A 25289-nucleotide genomic window follows, 5' to 3' on the forward strand; every position below is an offset into this window, starting at 1 on the left:
CCCCTCCTCTCTCCATTTCTCTCTGTCCTATCCAAAAATGATGACATCAGTAACTACAACAATAATAAAAATTTTAAAAAGGAGAACAAAAAGGAAAATAAATAAATTTTTTAAAAAGATTTATTTTATTGATTACATATGAAAGTTTCACAAGACAGAAAGGGGAGAGAAAGAAGCTGGAGCTCATAGTGGTACATGCTGTGCTGGGAACTGAACCAGGAACCTCAGGTATGTGAGCCTAATGCTCTACCAGTTGAGCCATTTCTCCAGTTATTGTGGATTATGGTTCTATGTTTATTTGTGGGGCCTTGCATAAGCCGAGGTCCAGCGTGGCTTGGACCATCCAGGGGGGGACCCCTGGATGCCTGGGGGGCACAGGCCTTCCATCAGTCTCCCCAGGGGCTTTTTGCCTCTATGGGTTGAGCAGGAAGTAACCTGCCTAACAGGTCCCAGTCCCCCTATGAGTCTCCCTTCTGCAGGAACCCACCTCCCCACTCTGTGCTAGCTAGCAGTTTTCTTCGCTTCCTCATTCTCCAAACTAGCTCGACCACTTACCCAATGGTTACTGGAAAGACCCTCACCATTTTTCTATCCCCTGCTATCTTGACCATACAAGGTATCCTTTAACATTCCTGACCATATAAAGGTAGGCCATAGCAGCCCTGCTCTTTTCCCTACCCCAACCTATAAAAACCCTTGCTTTCCATACAATAAATGCACTATTCATAGGTAAATAGTGTCCTGGGGTGATCCTTGCACGATCAAATCATCAGGGAAAGACCCCCAGTGTACTCACCCCTGCTGCCCTTGGTCCGGCCCCTTCAGGCCCGTCCTCTGGTATGCAACAGAGTGGGTCAGCTGACTTGGTCCGACTAAGAAGCGGGATCCCCGTCAGGACCCCGACATTTATTTGTGCAGAAGTTTTTGTCTGATCATTTTATAAAATTTTATTTATTTATTTATTTATTTATTTATTTATTTATTTATTTATGAGAAAGATAGGAGGAGAGAGAGAAAGAGCCAGATACTCTGGTACATGTGCTGCCAGGGACTAAACTCAGGACCTCACACTTGAGAGTCCGATGTGCTATCCACTGCGCCACCTCCCGGGCCACAGATTATCTTTGTTTATTTATTGGATAGAGACAGCCAAAAATTAGGAGATAGAGAGGAAGAGAGACAGAGAGACACCTGCAGACCTGCTTCACCACTCTCAAAGCTTTCCCCCCTGCAGGTGGGGACTGGGGGCTCAAACCCAGGTCCTTGTGCGTTGTAACATGTGCGCTCAACCAGGTGCGCCACCACCCATTCCCTGTCTGAACATTTTTTAAAAGTTCCTCTTGGATATATTCCTCAGAATAGAATTGCTGTGCTATATGTCAACTCTATGTTTAAACTTTTCAGGAACCTCCAGACTATTTCACTTCTTCCTTCCTTTCTTTTTTTTTTTAAATATTTATTTTACTTATTTTCCCTTTTTTGTTGCCCTTGTTTTATTTTTGTAGTTATTATTGTTGTTGTTATTGATGTCGTCGTTGTTGGATAGGACAGAGAGAAATGGAGAGAGGAGGGGAAGACAGAGAGGGGAAGAGAAAGATAGACACCTGCAGACCTGCTTGGGATCTGGGGGCTCGAACCAGGATCCTTACGCCAGTCCTTGCACTTTGTGCCACATGTGCTTAACCCGCTGCGCTGCCACCCAACCCCCCTTCCTTCCTTCCTTCCTTCCTTCCTTCCTTCCTTCCTTCCTTCCTTTCTTCCTCCCTCCCTCCCTTCTTCCTTTCCTTTCCTTTCCTTTCCTTTCCTTTCCTTTCCTTTCCTTTCCTTTCCTTTCCTTTCCTTTCCTTTCCTTTCCTTTCCTTTCCTTTCCTTTCCTTTCCTTTCCTTTCCTTTCCTTTCCTTTCCTTTCCCTTCCTTTCCTTTCCTTTCCTTTCCTTTCCTTTCCTTTCCTTCCTTCCTTCCTTCCTTCCTTCCTTCCTTCCTTCTTTCTATTTTTCTTTTCTTTTCTCTGCCTTTTGTTCTTTCAGAGGGAGAGAAAGACATCATAACACTAAAGTCCCCTCACCTCCACCATGCTTAGGGGACTGGGTTGTAGCCTGAACCAGGCACATGGCAAAACAACGTACTATCTGGGTAAACTCCTCTGATAGCCCCAGACTATTATCCAAAGTGACTGCATCAGGACTGAGGAGATAACTCTGTGTTTTAAGAGCACAGGATGTGTATGCCTGAGGCTCGAGATCCCAGGTTCAATTAGCACTGCCATATGCAATGTAATCTGCTCTCTCTTTCTCTCTCTAAAAATAAGCAAGTAAAATCTTAAAAGAAAAAAAAGTGCTGCTCCATTTTTCATTCTTACCAACATTGTATAAATGTTCCAATTTCCTCACCAGCTCACTAACACTTGTTACTACTTGTCTTTGGAATTATTGCTATTCTAGTGGGTGAGAGGTTATTCACTCATTGTGGTTTTGATAGAAATTTTCTTGTTCTTTCTTTTTTTTTTTTTTTTTTGCCTCCAGGGTTATTGCTGGGGCTCAGTGCCTGCACCACGAATCCGCTGCTCCTGGAGGCCATTTTTCCCCCTTTTGTTGCCCTTGTTGTTTTGTCATTGTTGTGGTTAATATTACTGTTGTTGCTGTCTTTGTTGTTGGATAGGACAGAAAGAAATCGAGAGAGGAGGGGAGACAGAGGGTGAGAGAAAGATAGACACCTGCAGACCTGCTTCACTGCTTGTGAAGCGACTCCCCTACAGGTGGGGAGCCGGGGGCTTGAACTGGGATTCTTATGCCAGTCCTTGTTCTTCACTGTGCTACCACCGGACTCCCAGAAATTTTCTTGATAGATAATGACAGTGGGCATGTTTATAGGCTTATAGGTCAATTCTATATCTTTGGAGGAATGTCTATTCAGATTTTTCATCTATTTTATAATTATTTTTTAACCAGAGCACTGTTCAACTCTGGCTTATGGTGGTGGTAGGGACTGAACTTGAGACCTCAAAGCCTCAACCATGAAAGCTCTTGCAGAATCATGTATCTTTCCAACCCCTTCACCAGTTTTAGTTGAGCTATTGTCTGTTAATATTGAATTATCTATATATTCTTTTATTATTTATTTATTTATTTTCCCTTTTGTTGCCCTTGTTTTTTATTGTTGTAGTAGTTACTATTGTTGTTATTGATGTCATCATTGTTAGATAGGACAGAGAGAAATGGAAAGAGATGGGGAAGACAGAGAGGGGGAGAGAAAGAGAGACACCTGCAGATCTGCTTCACCACCTGTGAGGCGACTTCCCTGTAGGTGGGGAGCCAGGAGTTTAGTTTATTAAGTTTATATTTAATGATATAGTCAAAGAGACTACAGCACCAAAGCTTCCTTCAATGCACTGGGGCCCGGCTTGAACCTGGGTCAGCACATGGCAAAGTGAGCTATTCTATGGCCCTCTAATGTTTCACTTTCAGTACTTTTCACTGTTATGCTATTTGATGGCCCTCTAATGTTTCACTTTCAGTACTTTTCACTGTTATGCTATTTGATGGCTCTCTAATGTTTCACTTTCAGTACTTTTCACTGTTATGCTATTTGATGGCCCTCTAATGTTTCACTTTCAGTACTTTTCACTGTTATGCTATTTGATGGCCCTCTAATGTTTCACTTTCAGTACTTTTCACTGTTATGCTTGCAAATTTCCCAGCATCCTTCTCTTCAGTGTTTAATCTGCCATTTTCCCCATCTGATATATTTTCATGTGAGAGATGGAAATTTTCATATTTATGTGTGTATGTAATTTTATTTTATTATTTTTTTACCAGAGCACCCCTCAGTTCTGGCTTATGGTGGTGTGGGAAACTGAAGCTAGGACTTTGGGAGACCCAGTGGTGGTACACTGGGTTAAGCATAAGGAAACATGCAAGGATCCTGGTTCAAGCCCCAGGCTTCCCATCTGTAGGGGCAGGATCGCCTCACAAGTGGTGAAGCAGGCTGCAGGTGTCTATCCTTCCTTTTTTTTTTCCCTCCAGGGTTATTGCTGGAGCTTGGTGCCTGTACTGCGAATCCACTACTCCTGGAGGCGGTTTTTCCCCATTTCTTGCCCTTGTTGTTTATCATTGTTTTTGTTATTGTCGGTGTTGTTGGATAGGACAGAGAGAGATCAAGAGAGGAGTCAGAGAGGGGGAGAGAAAGATAGACACCTGCAGACCTGCTTCACCGCTTGTGAAGCGACCACCCTGCAGGTGGGGAGCCGGGGGCTCAAACTGGGCTCCTTGAGCTGATCCTTGCATTATGCACCATATGTGCTTAACCCGCTGCACTACCACCACCACCCCCGTGTCTATCTTTCTATCTTCCCCCTCTCTATCAATTTCTCTCTGTCCTATTTAAAAAAAGATTGGAAAAATGGCTTCATGAGCAGACACCAGCCCCAGCAATAACCCTGGAGGCAAAAAAGAGAAAGAACCTAGGACTTTGGAGCTTCAGGCAACAGAGTCTCTTTGCATAACCATTATGCTATCTACCCCCTCCCTCATTAAAAACTTTTATTACTGATTTAATATTGATTTACAAAATTATAAGGTAACAGGGGTATAATTCCACACCAGAGTTTTTTTTTTTTTTTTTCTGGTGCTTTCCCAGCATCAGAGTTCTGTGTCCCCATTCCCTCCATTGGAAATTGCAGTATGGGAGTTGGGTGGTGGCACACCCGGTCAAGCAAACATAGTATGAAGTACAAGGACCTGCGCAAGGATCCCAGTTCAAGCCCCCTGCATGGGGGTCGCTTTGCAAGTGGTAAAGCAGGTCTGCAGGTGTCTATCTTTCTCTTTCCCTCTCTGCCTTCCCCTACCCTCTCAATTTCTTTCTGTCCTAGCCAAAAAAAAAAAAAAAAAGAAGAAGAAAGAACGAAGGAAAGAGAGAGAGAGAGAAACTGTAGTAATTCTCCCAAGATCACAGATATGGGTTAACTATTATTTCTATCATTATCTATATTTATATATATTTGCCTATTTTTCTACGTCCCTGCCTTCTCTTCCTTTCTAAGTCACACCTACTACTTCTAAGTGTCCTTCCCACCCACACACACCTTTTTTTTTTTTTCTCTTCTCTCTCTGGGTCCTGATAGAATTGGAGTTCAGAGTCATCTTCCGTAATATTTACCACTCTGGGAGTATGGATCAAAATTCTATGAGGTACAGAAGGTTGAAGGTCTAATTTCTGTAATTACTTCTCTGTTGGACATGGACACTGAAAGGTTGATCCATACCCCCAACCTGTTTCTATCTCTCTCTAGTGCCCCTCCTATGATAGAGAAAAGTTGAGAATGAAATGGGAAATAGGGAGAATATCTGCAGCCCTGTTTCATTGTTTGTGAAGGTTCTTTTCTCTAGGAGGGGACTGGAGGCTTGTATCAGGGTCCTTGTATACTGTAATGTATATGCTCAACCAGGTGTACCAATACCTGATCCCTGAGACATCTCTAGAAGATTGAAATTTTAAATTAAATTAAATTTATTTGCCTCCAGGGTATCTCTGGGGCTCAGTGCCTGCAATACAAATCTACTGCTCCTGGCAGCTATCTTTTTCCCATTGTTGTTAATGATGTTGTTGCTGCTGCTTTTGTTGGATAGGATAGAGATAAATGGAGGGAGGCGGGGAAGACAGAGAGGAGGAGAGAAAGATAGACACCTGCAGATCTGTTTCACCGCTTGTGAAGTGACCTCTCTACAGGTGGGGAGCTGGGGGCTCAAACCAAGATCCTTGTGCTTTGCACTATGTGACCTTAACCAGGTGTGCTACTGCCTGACCCCAAAAAGACTGAATTAAAATTTTTTTATTATATTTATTTATTTTCCCTTTTGTTGCCCTTGTTTTTTTATTGTTGTTGTAGTTATTATTGTTGTTGTTGATGATGTTGTCATTGCTAGATAGGACAGAGAGAAATAGAAATGAGGGGAAGACAGAGGGAGAAAGAAAGATAGACACTTATTGTTAAATGGGAAACTGGGGAATGTTATGCATGTACAAACTATTGTATTTACTGTTGAATGTAAAACATTAATTCCCCAATAAAGAAAAAAAAAAAAAAGAAAGATAGACACCTGCAGACCTGCTTCTGGGATCCTTGCGCCGATCGTTGCTTTTCATGCTTAGCCCGCTGTGCTACTGCCCGACTCCCAAGATTGAATTTTAATACCTTCTGTATTGAGATGTTTGCCCTCATTCTGAGATGAGTGCCTTCTGAACACAGGACCAGGTTAAGTGAGGTCCCAGAATGTCTGGGGGAGCCAGGAAGCGAGTCTGGCTCCTTGTGGCTCAGGACTGTCTTTAGTCCTTATGAGGGGATTTCATGAGTACGATTCTACTCAGACTCTGGGACCCCCTGGCATCATCTCTTACCTGAATTAAAGAATTCAACTGGATTTTACTAATACATTTAGTCTTTCCTCCAGCCTCTTGAATGTGTGTAGCTATAGTAACTATTTTAACATCCTTTTCTACTAATTCTATCATCTGGGACTTCTGGCTGCTATAAATTCGCTGATTTTTTTCTTCCTTGTGGGTCATATTTCTTCACATCTTGCAGAGCTAGTGCTTTAAAAAGATTTCTTTTATATGTCTCATTTAGGAGAGGTCAGAGCAGCACTCTGGTGTATGTGATGCTGAGGACTGAACCTGGGGCTTCAGCTGGTAAGCTCAGAGCCCTACTGCTAGGTCACCTGCTGGGTCACTTGCCTGGCATTTTGTTCTGTTTTGTTAACCAGATGCTAGACATTGTGAAATTTACCTTGTTGAGCACTGGGCATTTTTACATTCCTCTAGGTGTTTTTCATTTTATTTTACTCTTGTTGCCAAAGATTGGCTTGTATATTTATGAGAGAGCGAGGAGCAGAGCATTGCTCTGCATATGGAATGTTGGGGATCATGCTTGAGAGTCCACTGATTCACACACAGCCCCACCTCCTGGGCTCTTCTGTTGGCATTTTTTTTTTTTTTGGCACTCTTGAGTCTTATTCTGAGGCCCAGTGAGCCACATGGAGGAGCATGATTCTTTCCTTTTTTTTTTTTCTCTTTTATTAGAAACATTTGATTTATTTTGGATAAAGACAGAAATTTAGAGGGAAGATAGATGCAGACACTTGCAGCTCTGCTTCACCACTCATGAAGCTCCTCCCCTATGGGAGGAGGACCAGGGCCTTGAACCTGGATCCTCGCACATTATAACATGTACATTCAACTAGGTGTGCCACTGCCAGGCCCCCTTTAAACATTTTATTTATTTATTTTGGATAGAGACAAAGAGAAATTGAGAGGGAAGGGGAAGATAGACACCCATAACCCTGTTTCACTGCCTGTGAAGCTTTCTCCTGCAGATGGGAACCAGGGACTTGAACCTGGGTCTTTGTGCACTGTAATGTGTGTGCTCAACCAGGTGTGCCACCTGCAGCCTCAGGGGTTTGATTTTTTTTCTTCCGGATTTTATTGACACATTTTGTTTGGGCATTCTAGAACAGGGCTTTGTCCCAGCCTGACTGGGGAGTTGGGAAGTGAGTCTGACTCTGTTGCTCAGGATTGTTCTTAGTGCTCTGGGTACCATCATGAGCAGGATTCTGTTCAGACTCTGGGGCCCTCGGCATCCTTGCTCACCTTCTCTCTCCCTGCTGGTGCTCTGCCAGGACTCAGGCTGTGCTAACCTATGGTTCAAGTTCCATCCTTAGCTCAGGCCCTGCATCACAGTGAGCTAGTCTGACATTCAGCTCAAGCCACCTGTCTCCCCTCCCTGGGGTCCACTTTCCCCATTGCCTATGGCTTCATATTGTTCACCTGGGGTTTCCATTGCTTTGGATAGGATGGGAGTCTGGCCTGGCTGCTCCATCTTGGCTAGAAGCAATTCTCATCACACAGTGATGGGGCAACTCAGCCTGCCAATGGAAGGAGCTTGGGGTGGGGACAGCGGTGTGGCTCTGGGGACAGCCTTTACCTTTCCAGGAGGTATGTGTGGAGGATCTGTCTCTGGTACTGAGTTGGGAACTGTGGTTGTGTGTCTGTCACCTTGTTACCTGCTGGAGGCCCCAGTCACAGATGCATCAGTCAGGGCTTGGGTGCTGGAACCACCACCACTAATCTCTAATGCCACCATGGTGAGGCTGTGACAGGTGCTACTCACAGCCTCCACACAAGCTCATTTCTTTTTTTTTTTTTTTTTAAGAAAGGATTAATTAACAAAACCATAGGGTAGGAGGGGTACAACTCCACACAATTCCCACCGCCCAATCTCCATATCCCACCCCCTCCCCTGATAGCTTTCCTATTCTCTATCCCTCTGGGAGCATGGACCCAGGGTCATTGAGGGTTGCAGAAGGTGGAAGGTCTGGCTTCTGTAATTGCTTCCCCGCTGAACATGGGCGTTGACTGGTCGGTCCATACTCCCAGTCTGCCTCTCTCTTTCCCTAGTAGGGTGGGGCTCTGGGGAAGCTGAGCTCCAGGACACATTGGTGGGGTCTTCAATCCAGGGAAGTCTGGCTGGCATCCTGATGGCATCTGGAACCTGGTGACTGAAAAGAGAGTTAACATACAAAGCCAAACAAATCGTTGAGCAATCCTGGACCCAAAGAACACAAGCTCATTTCTATCCCTGTGGTAGGCCTCTGGGAAGCTGATGACATTCTCCCACCTGAGAATTGCTCAGTCACATTAAGTCTGGCATCAAACACCACCAGCTGAACCAGGGGATCTGGCTGGGCAGGGATCACCCCTCTCAAAACAGGGTCCCAGGATGTGAGTCTGAAGTCGCCAGGAGGAGCCCTGCCAGGTGCTATGTGGAGGCTGAAGAGAGGGTCTGAATGGGGACTGAGAAGACAGCATAATGGTTCTGCAAATTACTTTCCTGTCTGAGGCTCCAAAGTCCCAGGTTCAATCCCCAGCATCATCATAAACCAGAGCTGAGCAGTGCTTTGGAAAAATAAATAAATAAGTTGCATTCCCACCAGAAGGGGCAGTGTGTAGTCAGGAGCACTGCAGGCCTGTGTTAGAGTCCTATCCCTGTTCCAGCCTCATGCCACTACAAAAAATGTCCAGGGGTGGGCCTGGGCAAGAGTCCCACAACCCACTGGGAACTGCCTGGGAGACAGACGGCAGCACCTCCATCCCTCTGCCACCAGGGGGAGCTGTGGGAGCATTGGGAGCCGAAGGCCGGACTGCTGTGAGCTCACTGTACACTCCTGTCCTTGAGGTTTATCACTGTGACGTGCACTGCACAAAACTTTGACCTACAGCAGGCAGTTCACATGGACTGAGCTGCCGCCCAGGGTGGAGCAGTGGCAAAAGTATCAGACTGGCAAAGCAGATCTGTAGGTGTCTATCTTTCTCTCCCCCTGTCTTCCCCTCCTCTCTTGATTTCTCTCTGTCCTACCCAACAACAATGACAACAATAATAACAACAACAACAATGATAAACAACAAGGGCAACAAAAGGGGAATAAAATTTCTCTCTGTCCTATCCAACAGCAACAGCAACAGCAAGAACAACAATGGAAAATAAAAAAAAGTACTAGACTTGCAGGCTTGAGGGCCAGAGTTCTATCTTTGGGATCGCATGTGCCAGATCAGTGCTCTGGTTCTTCATATTCTCCATATTCCTCTCCCCATTGATGAATAAAATAAAATTTTATTTTTATTTATTTTTTAACTGCTATCAGGTTCATCACTGAATAAAGCTTGGTGCCAGCATTACAAGCCCACCGTTCTTGGCAACCATTTTCCCCCGATTTAACTTAATTAATTAATTAATTAATTTTCCTTTTTTGTTGCCCTTGTTTTTTATGATTGTTGTGGTTATTATTATCGTAGTTATTAATTTTGTTGTTGCCAGACAGGACAGAGAGAAATGGAGGAGGGAGAGAGAAAGATAGACACCTGCAGACCTGCTTCACCGCCTGTGAAGTGACTTCCTACAGGTGGGAGCTGGGGGCTCGAACCAGGATCCTTATGCCGGTCCTCAAGTTTCACACCATGTGTGCTTAATCCGCTGCTACAGCCCGACCCCCTCTCCCCCATTTCACTTTTAATAGAGCAGAGAGAAGTTTAGAGGGAATGGGGAGATACAGAGGGGGAAAATAGCATAATGGTTATGCAAAGAGGCTCTAAGATCTCAGTTTCAGTCCTGTGTACCACCTGAAGCCAGAGCTGAGAAATTATCTGATTAAAAAAAAAAAATCTCAATTGATAATGAACTCCTGAGAGGAAGAGACACCTACAATACTGCTTCACCACTCATGAAGAGTCTCCCTTGTGCATAAAAACATGTGTGCTCAACTGGGTTGCCACCATCTGGCTGCCAATAAAATTAAAATTTTAAATGATAAATGGGGGGGTGATAAATAGAGTGACCTGGGAGATGGCACAGGGGGTAAGTCATTGAACTCTCAAGCATGAGGTCCTGGTTTGAACCCTGGCGTTGTATATGCCAGAATGATGCTCTGGTTTTCTCTCCTCCATTATGCTATCTCCTCCACCCAAAAATCTTTAAAAAAAAAAGACTTAAATTGAAATGTTACAATGGGCAGTACAATGATTCTAAAAAAAGACTTCAATACCTGAGGCTCTGAGGTTCCAGGTTCAATCCCCAGCACCACCAGAAATCAGAGATGAGCAGTGCTCTGGTTAAAAAAAATAATAAACAGATGATAGCTAAAAATTATAAATATATAAGTTGAAAATAAAGGGTGGGGGCAGTGAAATAGCTCTTCTGTGTAGTGCTCTGCTTTGCCACGTGTGTGAACCAGGTTTGAGGCTGGCCCCCACCACGCTAAAGGTCTATGCTGTGGTCCCTTTACTATGACTTCGTCTCTATTTTAAAAAATAAATAAATACTTGAGGCGGAGCCAAGATAGAGACTTGGAGACAACATCTGGTGTGAGCTCCAAAAAGAAGCAGCTTTCAACCTGGGATTCTTGGGAGAGGCCACCAGGTTCCAGATGCTACCATGATGCTAATAGGACTTCCCTGGGCAGATGACCCCACCAGTGTGTCCTGGAGCCCTGCGCCAGCAGGGAAAGAGACAGTCTGGGAGTATGGATAGACCTGCCAACACCCATGATCAGCAGAGAAGCAATTACAGAAGCCAGACTTTCCACCTTCTGCACCCCATAATGACCCTGGGTCCATACTCCCAGAGGGTTAAAGAATAAGAAGGCAGGGCCTTGTGCTGCAGGTGCACCTGGTTGAGTGCCATATTACAACGCACAAGGACCGGGGTTTGAGCCCCTGGTCCCCACCTGCAGGGGGAAAGCTTTGCAATGGTGAAGCAGTGCTGCAGGTGTCTCTCTCTCTCTCTCCCTCTCTCTCTCAACCTCCCACCCTCCTATCAATTTCTAGCTGTCTCTATCCAATAAATAAATAAATATAATAAAAAATTTAAAAAAAAAGAATAGGAGGAGGCCAGGCGGTAGCACAGCAGGTTAAGCTCACATGACGAAAAGCACGAGGACCGGCACAAGGATCCCGGTTTGAGCCCCGGCTCCCCACCTGCAGGGGGGTCACTTCACAAGCGGTGAAGCAGGTCTGCAGGTGTCTATCTTTCTCTCCCCCTCTCTGTCTTCCTCTCCTCTCTTGATTTCTCTCTGTCCTATCCAACAACAATAATAACAACAGCAATGATAAAGAACAAGGGCAACAAAAGGGGAATAAAATGGCCTCCAGGAGCAGTGGATTCCTAGTGCAGGCATCAAGCCCCAGCGATACCCTGGAGGGGGGAAAAAAAAGGGAGCCAGGTGGTGACGCAGTGGGTTAAGTGCACATGGCACAAAGCGCAAGGAGTAAGGATCTGGGTTCTAGGGCTCCCCACCTGCAGGGGGGGGTCGCTTCACAGACGGTGAAGCAGATTTGCAGGTGTCTTTCTCTCCCCCTCTGTCTTCTCCTTCTCCCTCCATTTCTCTTTGTCCTATCCAACAACGACGACATCACTAACAACAACAATAACTACAACAGTAAAAACAACAAGGACAACAAAAAGGGAATAAATAAATAATTTTTTTTAATTTAAAAAATTAGGAAAGCTATCAGGGGATGGGATGGGATATGGAGTTCTGGTGGCGGGAACTGTGGTTTTTGTCAGTGTTTCCTTTTTATAAAATAAATAAATAAGGGGGCTGGGCGGTAGCACAGCCTGTTAAGCGCATATGGCGCAAAGTGCAAGGACCAGCGCAAGGATTCTGATTCAAGCGCCCCCCAGCTCCCTACCTGCAGGGGGGGGGTTGCTTCACAGGTGGTGAAGCAGGTAAAAAATAAAATAAATAAAATCAAGGACAGTCTTCTGTTGTTACAGGTTTTTCTTTTCTTTTTCTTTCTTTCTTTTTTCTTTTTCTTTTTTTTTTTTTTACCAGAGCACTGCTCAGCTCTAGCTTGTGGTGGTGTGGGGGATTGAACCTGGGACTCTGGAGCCTCAAGCATGACAGTCTGTTTGCATAACCATTATGCTATCTACCCTCCACCCTGCTATTACAATTTTGAGGGACAGGATGTGGCAGCTGCTGTGGTGGTTGGACTTAGTCTCACATAAGGTTGCTGGTGAGAGGCTGGCCAGGGCACTGGGGTCATATCTAAAGGCTGGGCAGGGCTGGGACTCCTCCCACTCTTCCTCCTTCTGGCCCCCAGAGTTTCATCCAGGCTTTGTGCCAGTGCAGTTCTGCTGCTCCCAGAACAACTTTTGATTTTTTTTTTTTTAAGTTAGAAATGAGAGACAGGTTGAGAGAGAGGAAAGACACCACAGCATGGCTCTACTACTCATGAAGCTTACCCTTTGCATGGTTCTCTGTATGGTGGTGGGGGGTCCTGGCATGTGGTAAAGATGGAGTGCCTGTGGATGAGCCATCTCTGGACTCCAGGTTTGTGGTTCTACAATGAAGCTCATTCTCACTGCCATTGGCAGAAGCCCATGGGTACAACTCCCACATCCTCCCTGTAGCCAGGATAGCTGTCCTTTGTGGAAGATGATGGGAGTCAGTGGGGCACACCTGCAGGGCCTTCTTGTGGCAGAAGCCAGCCCTGTGTGCTCATGGTTGCGTGCTTCCTTGCCAGTGAATGCACCCCAAGATGGGCTGAGGCCCTAGGGGTCCAGGCTCCAGGGATGGGAGAATCTCTGGACCCAACTCCCAGCACAGAAAAGGAGTGTGCTGGAGCTAGGACACCAGGGCTGAGGCTCAGGCACCCACAGCAGGCGGCCAGGCTCTGGCAATGCAGGTTAAGGTCAGTCCAGCTTCCTGGCCCCACCCCGGAGCCTTCTCTTCCTGACTTCAGAGCCTCTGGTTCCTGTTACTTCTTGGTCCCAAGGCCAGTGGGCAGACCCAGAGCCAGAATGCTCCATGCCATTACAGAAAGATGGCTGGCTGACTGGGTACAGGAAGCCAGGGAACTGGACAGAACCTCGGTCCTACCCAGGGACTGTGCTGGAAGCAGTCAAAGATGGGTGAGACATGGGCTCCCCATCGAGAAAGAGACCCATATTTCTGCTGCCACCCATCCTAGCACCTCACACTGCCTGGCCCAGGCAAAAACAGACACACCCCAGGAGGCACCTGAGGTGAGGAGAAAGAAACAGAGGTGGGGAGGGCAGTTAAGATGGGAGAGACAGCCTGAGCAGTCTTGATTTGGACCACAGCTGTCCCTAGCAGGGTCTATAGAAAACACTGGAAGGGTGGGCCAGGCAAAAGTAGATGCCGCTGGACAAATAGGTTCCAGGAGGGATGAGGGGAAAAGCACGTCCCTTCTACAACTGCTAAGCAAAGGCAGCCCTTCTAGGGCATCCCCAGTATACCCTCTGAAGAAGAGGGGCAGGTGGTCTGGGAGGTGGTGCAATGGACAAAGAACTCTCAAACATGAGGTTTTGAGTTCCATCCTGGGCAATACATATACCAGAGTGATGTCTGGTCCTTTCTTTCTCTTCCTATCCCTCTCATTAATAAATAAATAAAACATATTTTAAAGAAGGAGGAGAAGGAGAAGGAGAAGGAGGAGGAGGAGGAGGAGAAAGAGAAGGAGAAGCAGAAGGAGAAGGAGAAGCAGAAGAAGGAGGAGAAGGAGAAGAAGGAGGAGGAGGAGGTGAAGGAGGAGGAGGAGGAGGAGGAGAAAGAGAAGGAGAAGGAGAAGCAGAAGGAGAAGGAGAAGCAGAAGAAGGAGGAGAAGGAGAAGAAGGAGGAGGAGAAGGTGAAGGAGGAGGAGGAGGAGGAGGAGGAGGAGAAGGAGAAGGAGAAGGAGAAGCAGAAGGAGAAGGAGAAGCAGAAGGAGAAGGAGAAGAAGGAGGAGGAGGTGAAGGAGGAGGAGGAGGAGGAGGAGGAGAAGAAGGAGAAGGAGAAGGAGAAGGAGAAGAAGGATAGTCCCAGCCTGAGTTGTGCTGCCTCACATCCCCCTACTGTAACCTATGGGGGACTCCTGCCCAGAACTCTCCTTTTTTTTTTCTTGCCATCAGAGTTATCACTGGGGCTTTGTGCCTGCCAGACTCCACCATTCCTGGTGGCAGTTTCTTTTGTCAGAGGTGAAAGATAGACAGACACGGGGCAGGGGGGCGGGTACCTGAAGTTCTGTTTCACTGCTTGTGGAACTTCTTCCCTGAAGGTGCAGGCCCAGAGCTTGAACGTAGGTCATCATGCAAAGGTAATATATATATATACATCCTACTGGGTGTGCCACTGCCCCAAGCCAACCCCATCAGCCTTTCAATTAAAAATAAATAATTGTCTTTATTTCATATGAGACAGTCTTGAGAGAAAGAGAAGCCAGAACACCACTCTAAGGCATGTGGCTCCAGGATAGAACTGAGAGCTTCAGGTCTTGTGCTCCTCCTGCTGAGTCATCTCCCAGCTGCACTCCAGTCTTTCATTCACACAAGCTAATTAGGCAAGTGTGGATGGGGCAGGTTGGTTGGACCTCAATACAGGAGTGGGGAGGAGGGGCTGCCTCAGGCAGGAAAGTGGGCATAGGATTTCAGGGGGAGCTAAGTATATAAGGACATATCAAGGCATTTATGTTATGTCCCATAATCTGAGGATTCCTAGAAGGCTGTTTAGGGGCCTCACTGGAAAAATTCCTTTGGCCAGTGCAGAGGACAAGTGACCAGAAAGCAAGGAAGTCTAGGCGACAGTAGGCCAGGGGCAAGGGGACAGGAAGTGAGACAAGGGACAGTAGGCCAGGGGCTGCAGGACAGGAAACAAGGAAGGCAGGGGGCAGGAAGACAGGGAACAGGAAAACAGGGGAAGGAGGCCAGGGGCAGGGGGACAGGAAGTAAGACAAGGGTAGGACTTGTGGCCCCAATACAGACAGCTAGAACAGATCGCCTGGTATGATCCCCCCTCCTTCCTCTGCCCCTCCTTGCTAGGTGCTGGGCACATGGGCACAGGACAACCATCTGATGAACTTGGTCACAGCTGGGAAACTATCTTGGTTTAGTTTCAGGAGGGCTTAGCATAAGACATTCCAGTCTCAGCACACCTGGAGCAAGTAGGCACACACACACACCCACACACAGCAGCTGGGGACACTGGGCACTGGCTCTTCAGGATAGTGACCAGGGCAGAGTGATGCCCTAGCTGCCTAACACTGTAGGGCCAACCCGGTAAGCTCTTGGGTGTACTCCTGGGTGTGGGGGCTTCCCCTCCCAGGAAGGAAAAGGGAGGGCACCGCAGGAGGACAGGGCTGTGGGGGAGAGTGTACCCAGGCCTCCAGGCGTCCCCAGGCACAGACAACAGGTAGGTGTCGGCCCAGATCGCTGCTTGCCCTTCCTGGCACTGGAGAACATTGTGGAAAGCTCGGAGACTCAAGGCAGAGGGCAGCGGTAAGTGGTGGAATACCCGATGTAAGTGCCTGAGCATCCAGCAACATCAAGTGGTGGCCTGGCTTCCCGCTCTCTGTCTGGCATGAAACTCCCACATGCAATAATTAAAATAGATCTTTTTTAAAAAGCCCACTTTTCACCTTCCTCTTTGAAGGACCCGAGGGACTCTCACACCCTGCACATAAGGGGGGACGGGACACTGGCTTCCAAGCAGAGATGGGAGACTGGCCCCAGCCTGTGCAACTGCAAATCTAGCAGAGGGGAAGGGTGCGGGGACAGAGCCTGGGGGACCACTGCGCCGTAGCCCCGCCCCCCAGCTAAGTCCCAGACTCCTCCTCTCCTCCCCCCTCTCCTCTCCCACCCCTCCCCCTCCCCCTCCCCCGAGAGTCGTGCTCAGCTCTGGCTCACGATGCTGCTGGGACCTTGGAGCCTCAGCAGGGAAAGTCCTTTGCATAACCACCATGCTGTCTCCCCTGCCTGGTGGCGGGACAGAAGGGGCTGCCCGTCGGGGGCGTACTGGTGGCCGCCGGGAAGCGCTCCACGTCGGCGGGGCGTTGGCAGCAGTCCCCGCGGTGCGGGCCCTGGCGTCCGGGTCGGGACTCCCATTGAGGGACGGGGGACGGGGCTCGGTGGCTACGGCGTCCCCACCCCGCCCGCGCTCACCTGTCAGCTGCCCAATGGTGCCCGGCCGCCAGCTCCCGCGCGCCCGCTTCGGCGAAGGGAGCTCTGCATTTAGGGCAGGGTGCAGGGTGGTGACACCCCGGTGACACCCGCCGCGGGCCCCTCTCGCCCCACCATTGCCCCTCACGAGCCCTTTTTCTGCGTTGTTCGGCGCCTGCGGACCTGGGGGCCCCGCGTCCCTGTTGCCCCACCTTTGCGTGCTCCGTCGCAGCCCGGGGATTGCTAGCGGTTCTGAGCCCCGCCGGGCTGGGGTGTTGCGCCCCGCGGCTTGCAGGCGGGCTCTGCCGGGGTCCGCGGGGTCCTATTACCATCGGTGGGCTGGGCGTGTGAACTCCGCTCGGCGCGCTTTCCCACACTCCCGGCCAATGGCCGTGCCCCCCGCGAGCACCCTCTGCTGGCCGGCAGTTAAATCGCCTCCAGATGCCTACAAAGACCAGGACGCCACTCCCCAACCCCGAGTGAGGTGGGCAAACCGCGCCACCGGGGTCCGAGCACCCTCAGCGGGGTATCTGGGGGAGGGAGTATACCCGTCAGAGCCCTGCCTCCCCCTCCCTTCCCTGCCCGTCCCCCACCCACGCCGCCCAGTGCAGGACCTCTGGCCCAGACCCCACGTGCACCTGCTGCACTCAGCCTCCGGAACCGCCCCCCCCCCCCCCGTGTCAGTCCAGCTATTGTGAAGTGGCACCCCAGGATAAACGGGTCTGAGCTTTGGTTGTCGTATTTGATATGGTTTCCATTCTGAGCTCAACTGTGGTGTTTAGGCCTCTTAGTCGTTGTCCCCGTCCATTGTGAATCCACTCCACAGATGTCCCCCTAACCCCAGAGTGGGTCTGGCCTGTGTGGAGGCTCATATCTAATGTGAAAGAAATCAACAAAGCAGTCACAGGGTGTAAGGAAGTAGTGGGTAAACTCTGGACAGGGGTTGTGTGGTCAAGGCAGGAGGCTAGGGAGAAGGCACTTTCACAAGGCCCCTGAGTCAAAATGCCGGAAACCGCTGGCACTTGCCCACTAGACCCTGCAAGCTCAGAAAGTCCTGGGAGCGCTGAGTGGCCCGGTGGCCCAGTAACTGCCTTGTCCTGCTGCCAGGCAGAGGCCAGCCCCCCACCCACCCCCCTGCCCCCAACTCCCTCACCGCCGCCTGCACAGCCGCGGATACTCTGGAACTCCGCGGTGTCCCCAGCGGCCGCCGGCCGCTAGCACAGCCCCTCTAGCTTGGTCTGAAATCTGTAGCTGTCCCGGAGAGATCTGAAGGCCACCACTGGGCCTATGCTTCCCCTCGCTAACTGTTAGAGGAGACCCGCTGTGCCTCCTGTCTGAGGCCTGTCCCCCCTGAATGCCCGATATTGGCTTCCTTTTCTGCACAGTGGGCATAATATTTTTATTTTTTATTGTTATAATGACTTTTTTTTTAATTGCCACCAGGGTTATTGCTGGGGCTCAGTGCCAGGACCACAAATCTACCACTCCCAGTGGCCATTTTTCCTTTTTTCCTCCTTTTCTTTTTTTTTTTGATATTATTCCCTTTCGTTGCCCTTGTTGTTTTTATATTGTTGTAGTTATTATTGTTGTTGTTGATGCCGTAGTTGTTGGATAGGACAGAGAGAAATGGAGAGAGGAGGGGAAGACAGAGAGGGGGAAAGACAGACACCTGCAGACCTACTTCACAACTTGTGAAGTGACTCCCCTGCAGGTGGGGAGCCGGGGGCTCGAACCGGGATCCTTACGCCGGTCCCTGCGCTTTTCACCACGTGCACTTAACCTGCTGGCCACCTCCCGACTCCCTTTTCCTCCTTTTCTTTATTTTTTATTAATTAGATAGGACAGGCAGAAATTGAGCAGAGGGAGATAAAGATGCCTTTAGACCTGCTTCACCACTCCTGAAGACCCCTCCCCCATACACACAGCGGGAACTGGAATCTGGGTCCTTGCTCATGGTAACATGTGCATTCTACCAAGTACACTACCACCTGGCCCCTATTACTAATTATTTTAGCCAGTGCACAACATAGCTCTTGCTCTTGGTGGTACCAGGGACTTAATCTGGGGCCTTGGCACCTCAGACCTGAGAGCATCTTTGCATAACCACTGTGCTATCTTCCCAACATGGTACTCTTATTTCCCTTGAGGTCACTAGGGAGGCATGTGAGATGCCACTTTGGAAGCCACCAACACATAGTGGGGACTTTACACTCATCAACCACAACAGCACTGGCTGCCCCAGGGAAGAAGGGCAGACAGGAGCAGCCACCCAGGCTCACTTCTGCCACCTGCCCAGGGGGCTGGTAGGGAACAGTGCCCCCATCTGAGGTCTCCAAGGGCCCGTGTCTTGGTCCTCCCAGCCCCTGCTAGGAGCCATTTCTTTCTTTCAGAGAGAGGTGGGCTTCTTGGGGTCTCTGCCTGCACCCACTCCTGGCCCCCCTCAGGGTCGCACTCCACTCTCTCTGTAGGGTCATGTCTGTGAGTCTCTTCTCTGGCCTCCCCTCCCCACTGCCCACCCACTTCCATCAGATCTGGACTTGACCTCTGGCACCCCTCTGTGCTCACAGCTTTCTTTGATGAGGTGCTTCTGGGGAGCTAGCAAAAGCCAGCTGTTTGTCCTCCTGGGTGGAGGTCAGGAAGCAAGCCCAGGGGGGCCCTCCAGGAATGTCCAGGGATCACTGCTGGCTGGCAGTGGAGAAGGGGGGCTTTGAGGCAGGGAGGCCAGTGCAGGGGAGATGGGGGGAGGGAAGGGGCTGTGTCACCTAGAACTCCAGCCTTCCCCCTCCCTCCCCGTGTGTGTGTGTGACTTCTGGCAGCTCTGATAGCCTCCCCCAGGACAGTGTCTTGTGGTTTTGTGGGCACACACCCACTTCCGGTCTTTGACACAAATGGCTGCTGCATTCCTGCCCTGCCCACCCAGCACCCACTGGCATGGGGACTGTGGCATATCAGCCACATCCCAACTACCACTGTCCCTATCCCTTGGCAGAGTCCATTGAGGGGCTGGCAGCAGGAACTGTGAAGTCACCCAGTCAGGACATCAGGGGCCTCCCTGCAGAGTGAGTGCTAGATGCTGGGTGCTGAGTGCCTGACAGTCAGTGAGTGATTGCTGGCATCTGCCAATGGCAGAAGGGATGGAACAGAGGACAGGGCAAGGGGTGCAGTGCCAGGCAGCCTGTGCCAAGGTCTGCATGTAGCCCCTGTGCCCATGACCAGAGGCACTGGCACCCTTACGGGCCACAGGGCTGGCACCCCTTTCTTTCTAGGACACAAGGTAACTGGAGTGCCCTGGTGAGGCCAATTTCTTCTCCAGCAGAAAAACTGCAGCAGGAGGGTGGGTGGTAGCTTGCCCAGTTAAGTGCACATAGTACTAAGTGCAAGGACCCAGGTTCCAGCCCCTTCTCCCCACCTTCAGGAGGGAAGCTTCACAAGCATCAAAGCAGGTCTGCAGGCAACTATCTCTCTCCCTTTCTATCCACCCCCTCTCAATTTCTGTCTTATTTAATAAAATGAAAAAAAAAAAAAAAGAATTCACCATTCATCAGGAGTGGTGAATTTGTAGTGCCAACACCAAGCCCTAATGATAACCCTGGAGGCAAAAGAAATAAAGAAAGAGGGAGTCAGGCTGTAGCGCAGCGGGTTAAGCGCAGGTGGAGCCAAGCGCAAGGACTGGCTTAAGGATCCCAGTTCAAGCCCCCAGCTCCCCACCTGCAGGGGAGTCGCTTCACAGGTGGTGAAGCAGGTCTCTCCCCCTCTTTGTCTTCCCCTCCTCTCTTCATTTCTCTCTGTCCTATCCAACAACGACGACATCAATAAAAACAACAATAGTAACTGCAACAATAAAAAACAATAAGGTCAACAAAAGGGAATACATAAATATTTTTTTAAATAGAAAAGAAATAGAAGAGAAGAGAAGAAAAGAAAAGAACAGAAAAGAAAAGAGGGAATCAGGTGGTAGCACAGTGGATTGAGCACAGGTGGCACAAAGCACAAGGACAGGCGTAAGGATTCAGGTTCCAGCCCCCAGCTCACCACCTGCTGGGGAATCAATTCACAAGTGGTGAAGCAGGTCTGCAGGTGTCTATCTTTCTCTGTCTCCCCCTCCTCTCTCCATTTCTTTCTGTCCTATCTTACAATGATGACGGACATCAACAACAATAATAACTACAAACATCAACAAACCAAGGGCAACAAAAGGGAATAAATAGATAAATAAATATTTTCTAAAAAGAAAAACAAAAGAAAAGCAGCAGCAGCCTGGCAGACAGCACAGTGGATAAGGTCCTGAGTTTGATGCCCATCATTGGATATGGCAGAGTAATGTTGTAGTTATTTTTTTTCTCCTCTTCCTCTGCCATCAATCACTAAAAGAAGGACAAAAGGAAAAGCGAGAAAAATAGAAGGGAGGGGACCCCGGGTGGTGGCACAGTGGGTTAAGTGTTCATGGTGCGAAGTGCAAGGAACATCTCAAGGATCCCGGTTCGAGCCCCCGGCTCCCCACCTGCAGGAGAGTCGCTTCACAGGTGGTGAAGCAGGTCTGCAGGTGTCTCTATCTTTCTCTCCCCATCTGTCTTCCCCTCCTCTCTCAATTTCTCTTTGTCCTAGCCAACAACAATGACAGCAATAACAACAATAATAACAACAGCAATGATAAACAACAAGGGCAACAAAAGGGAAAAAGTAGCCTCCAGGAGCAGTGAATTCGTAGAGCAGGTACCTAGCCCCAGTAATAACCCTGGAGGCAAAAAGAAAAAAGAAAAGAGAGAAGAAAGAAAGAAAGAAAGGAAGAAAGAGAAAGAAAGAAGTATTTGGTGCGTATTGCACCAAAGTAAAAGACTCTGGGGTGGGTGGGTGGGGAGAATACAGATCCAAGAATGACAGAGGACCTAGTGGGGGTTGTATTGTTATATGGAAAACTGGGAAATGTTATGCATGTACAAACTATTGTATTTGCTGTTGAATGTAAAACATTAATTCCCCAATTAAAGAAATTTTTAAAAAAAATTTAAAGGTGGGGAGTCAGGCTGTAGCGCAGCGGGTTAAGCGCAGGTGGCGCAAAGCACAAGCACTGGCATAAGGATCCCAGTTCAAGCCCCAGCTCCCCACCTTCAGGGGCGTGGCTTCACAAGCGGTGAAGCAGGTCTGCAGGTGTCTATCTTTCTCTCCCCCTCTCTTGCCTTCCCCATCTCTCTCCATTTCTCTCTGTCCTATCCAACAACAACGACAATGACAGCAATGATAACTACAATAATAAAAAACAACAAGGGCAACAAAAGGGGATAAATAAGTAAAATAAAATAAAACACTGGGGAGGTGACTGTACTTTAAAAAAATGAAAGAGAAAGAAAGGAAGGTAGGAAGGAAGGAAGGAAGGAAGGAAGAAAGAAAGGTGAGAAAGCAGGAAGGAAGGATGGAAGAAAGAAAGGAGATGGCATAATGGTTATGCAAGGAGACTCTCATGCCTGAGGCTCTGAAGTCCCAGGTTCAATCCCTTGCACCACCATAAACCAGAGCTCTGGTTGAAAAGGAAAGAAAGCAGAAAGGAGGAAAGAGGGACCAGGTGGTGTGGCGCACCTAGTTGAACATACGTTTATGTGCAAGGACCAGGATTCAAGCCCCCAGTCCCCATGTGCAGGGGGAAAGCTATGCTAGTGGTGAAGTAATGCTGCAGGTGTCTCTATTTCTCTCCCTAATTCCCCCTTCCTCTCGATTTCTGGCTGTCTCTATCCAATAAATAATGATAATAAAAACTAAAAATTAAAAGAAGGGAGGGAGGGAGGGAAGGAGGGAAAAAAACAAATTCCGAAGCCCTCAGTCTTGAGTTGCTGGGCCTCAGCTTGTCAAAGTTGCCTGCACATATGGGACTACCCGCACTTTGGGGAGGTCTCACATCCATCACCTGTCCCAGTCCCTCTTCTTCTTTTTTAAAATTTATATAATATGTATTTATAAAATAGAATTATTGACAAGACCATAGGATAAGAGGGGTATAATTCCACAGAGTTCCCACCACCAGAATTCCATATCCCATCCCCTCCCTTGATAGCTTTCCTATTCTTTATCCCTCTGGGAGTATAGACCCAGGATCATTATGGAGTGCAGAAGGTGGAAGGTCTAGCTTTTATAATTGCTTCCTCAATGAACATGGGTGTTAGCAGGTCGATCCATACCCCCAGCCCTCTTCTTAGTGGCTTCAGAATCCACATGGCTGCTGCTTGCTTCAGCAGATTCACCTTGTCAAACCATGACCTTTGCCAGTGTCTAGCCTTCTGAGACTTAACACCTACCTATTTACTCACTCATTCATTCATCCACTTATGCTAGAGAGAATTTGAAAGAGAGGGGACAGAGAGAACCAGAACATCTCTCTGGCACATGCGATGCTGGGACTTGAACTTGAGGCCTTATGTGTGCAAATCCTGTGCTCCACCACTGAGGTACTTTCAGAGCCACTCATCCCACTTCCACTCCATCTGACTCAGAGCTGGTGGCCCTGGGTGATGTGATGACTTCCCCAGCCTCTTTCTTGTATCAGCTGTCAGCTAGGGGCAACCAGGCTGGCAGAGCTAGAGTGGCACTACCCAAGGCTGGGTGTAGGGCTCTCCAACAGTGTCCTGCCCCACTCCTGCTTGGCTTCCCCACATGGTCCTGTCCACATTCCAAGTGGATCCTGAGGGATCTAGTGCCGACATTAACACTGGGGCCGTGTTCCACCAGCCTGTGATGCCCCCAGTTGCCAGGGCGCAGCCTGAGGTGTCTGTCCCTTTAAGGATGTGGAGCAGGTGCTGCCTGAACTCCTCAGGCCAGGCCCAGGCTTGGAAGCACAGGGATGTGGGGACCCGGACTTGGGGAGGCATTTCCTGCTCAACACTCTGCTCCAGCCAGTTACCACAATGTACCTTGCCCTCCATGAGGGTTTGGCTAGGACCAGTTGTGTCTCTCCAGGATGATGATGATGATGATGATGGTGATGATGATATTTGTCATCAGCCAGGTGGAAAAGGGCTCATAGCCTGGTGAGAGAGAGGGGAGAGAAGGGAAAGGGAGAAGGAGAGAGAGGGAGAGGGAGGGGGAGGGGAGGGGGAGAGGAAAGGAATGGAGAGGAGAGGAGAGGGGAGGGAAGGGGAGGGGAGAGGAGGGGAGGGGAGGGGAGGGGAGGGGAGAGAGAGGAGAGGAGAGGAGAGGAGAGGAGAGGAGAGGAGAGGAGAGGAGAGGAGAGGAGAGGAGAGGAGAGGAGAGGAGAGGAGAGGAGAGGAGAGGGAGGCAAGACCTGCTCTGGAAGAAACATCTGGGTAGTGAGACTTTGTCTGTGAGGTCAGGTCCTGTGATAGAGTCATAAAGCTCCCTTCCACCCCTCCCAATCGACTGCGGCCCAGCCCAACTTGCTCAGCTGAGAGTCAGCTGGGCCCAGCAAGAGGGCGCTGTTTCTAGAAGCTTCCTGAGCTGCTCCAGAAGTCAGGATTCAGTAGAGAAGAAGTGAAATTGAGAAGAAAAACCAGAAGCCCATGTTTGTAGTGTTCTCACAGGAATAGCATGGGGAGGATTCACTGGACAGCATGGACCTCTGGGTCATGACCCATCAGCCTGCAACAGCTGGGCTGGACATGCCACCTTGGGGGGGCTAGTGCTGGGGCTACGCCTGAAAAAACAGGTCCTTAAATGTCCCTTCCAACAAAATGACTTTTCTAAAAAATTAAATTGGGAGTCGGGTGTTAGCGCAGCAGATTAAGCACACGTGGTGCAAAGCACAAGGACTGGCGTAAGGATCCTGGTTCGAGCCCCGGGCTCCCCACCTGCAGAGGAGTTGCTTCACTGGTGATGAAGCAGGTCTGTAGGTGTCTCTCTTTCTCTCCCCCTCTCTGTCTTCCCCTCCTCTCTCCATTTCTCTCTGTCCTATCCAACAATGATAATAATAACAATGATAACATCAACAATAACAACAACAGTAAAGGGCAACAAATAAATAATAAACATTTAATAATTAAATAAAAATATTTATTTATAAATAATAAATATTTAAGTGATAAATAAATATTTATAAATAAATATTAATAAATAAATATTTAAATAAATATTAATAAAATTATAAATAAATATTTAAATAAATAAATATTTAAAATTAAATTACAAGACTTATTTATTGGGGGTAGATAGCATAATGGTTATGCAAAAATACTCTCACGCCTGAGGCTCCGAATTCCCAGGTTCAACACCCCTTCCCCCCTGTACCACCATAAACCAGAGCTGAGCAGTGCTTTGGTAAAAAAAAAAAAAAAAAAAAAATTATTTATTAATGTGAGAGAGACAAGAACACCCATAGCATTTCTCTGGTCCATTCAATGCTGGAGATTGAACTCAGAACCTCATACTTGATAGTTCAACACCTTATCCACTGTAACATGTGCTGGGCCACTGAAATGACACTTCTACTCCTTCTCCCCAGACTACCCTGTGCCAGGGTTCTCCTCTCTTCCCCATTTCTCTCATGCTAATGAATGAAATTTTGAAAGAAGAAGCAGAGGGAAGTGGAGATGGAGGAGGGAGGAACAAAAAGGAGGCATCGCTAGGAGGCATATAAACTATGTGCAATAATAATAAGGAAGTAGTTGGGGAGGAGTTTCACATTCTGTAGTCTTTGTTTCAATATGTGTTTGTGAGTCTTTTCTTTCTTTCTTTTTTAACAATCCCAATAATATTTATGCAAGAAATGAGTCAAGATATAGACTGAAGGGGCCAGGCAGATGGCTCAGCAGAGCACAGGCCTTGCATGTGTGAGGCCCCAGGTTCAATCCCTGGCACCACACATGTC

General features: G+C 48.5%; 1 protein-coding gene across 2 annotated transcripts in view; it reads right to left on the reverse strand.

Moving 5' to 3' along the window:
- The window catches only part of PERM1 (PPARGC1 and ESRR induced regulator, muscle 1), a 42208-nt gene extending 25373 nt beyond the window's left edge, over positions 1-16835 (reverse strand). The window contains exon 1 of one of the 2 annotated variants that reach the window (XM_060199821.1): positions 16693-16835. The gene's annotated coding sequence lies outside the window, so the exon portion shown is untranslated. The other variant, XM_060199817.1, reaches the window with a different exon arrangement.
- Between the last annotated feature and the right edge of the window lie 8454 nt (positions 16836-25289).

The sequence above is a fragment of the Erinaceus europaeus genome, chromosome 10, assembly GCF_950295315.1.
Source record: "Erinaceus europaeus chromosome 10, mEriEur2.1, whole genome shotgun sequence".
Taxonomy (NCBI): domain Eukaryota; kingdom Metazoa; phylum Chordata; class Mammalia; order Eulipotyphla; family Erinaceidae; genus Erinaceus; species Erinaceus europaeus.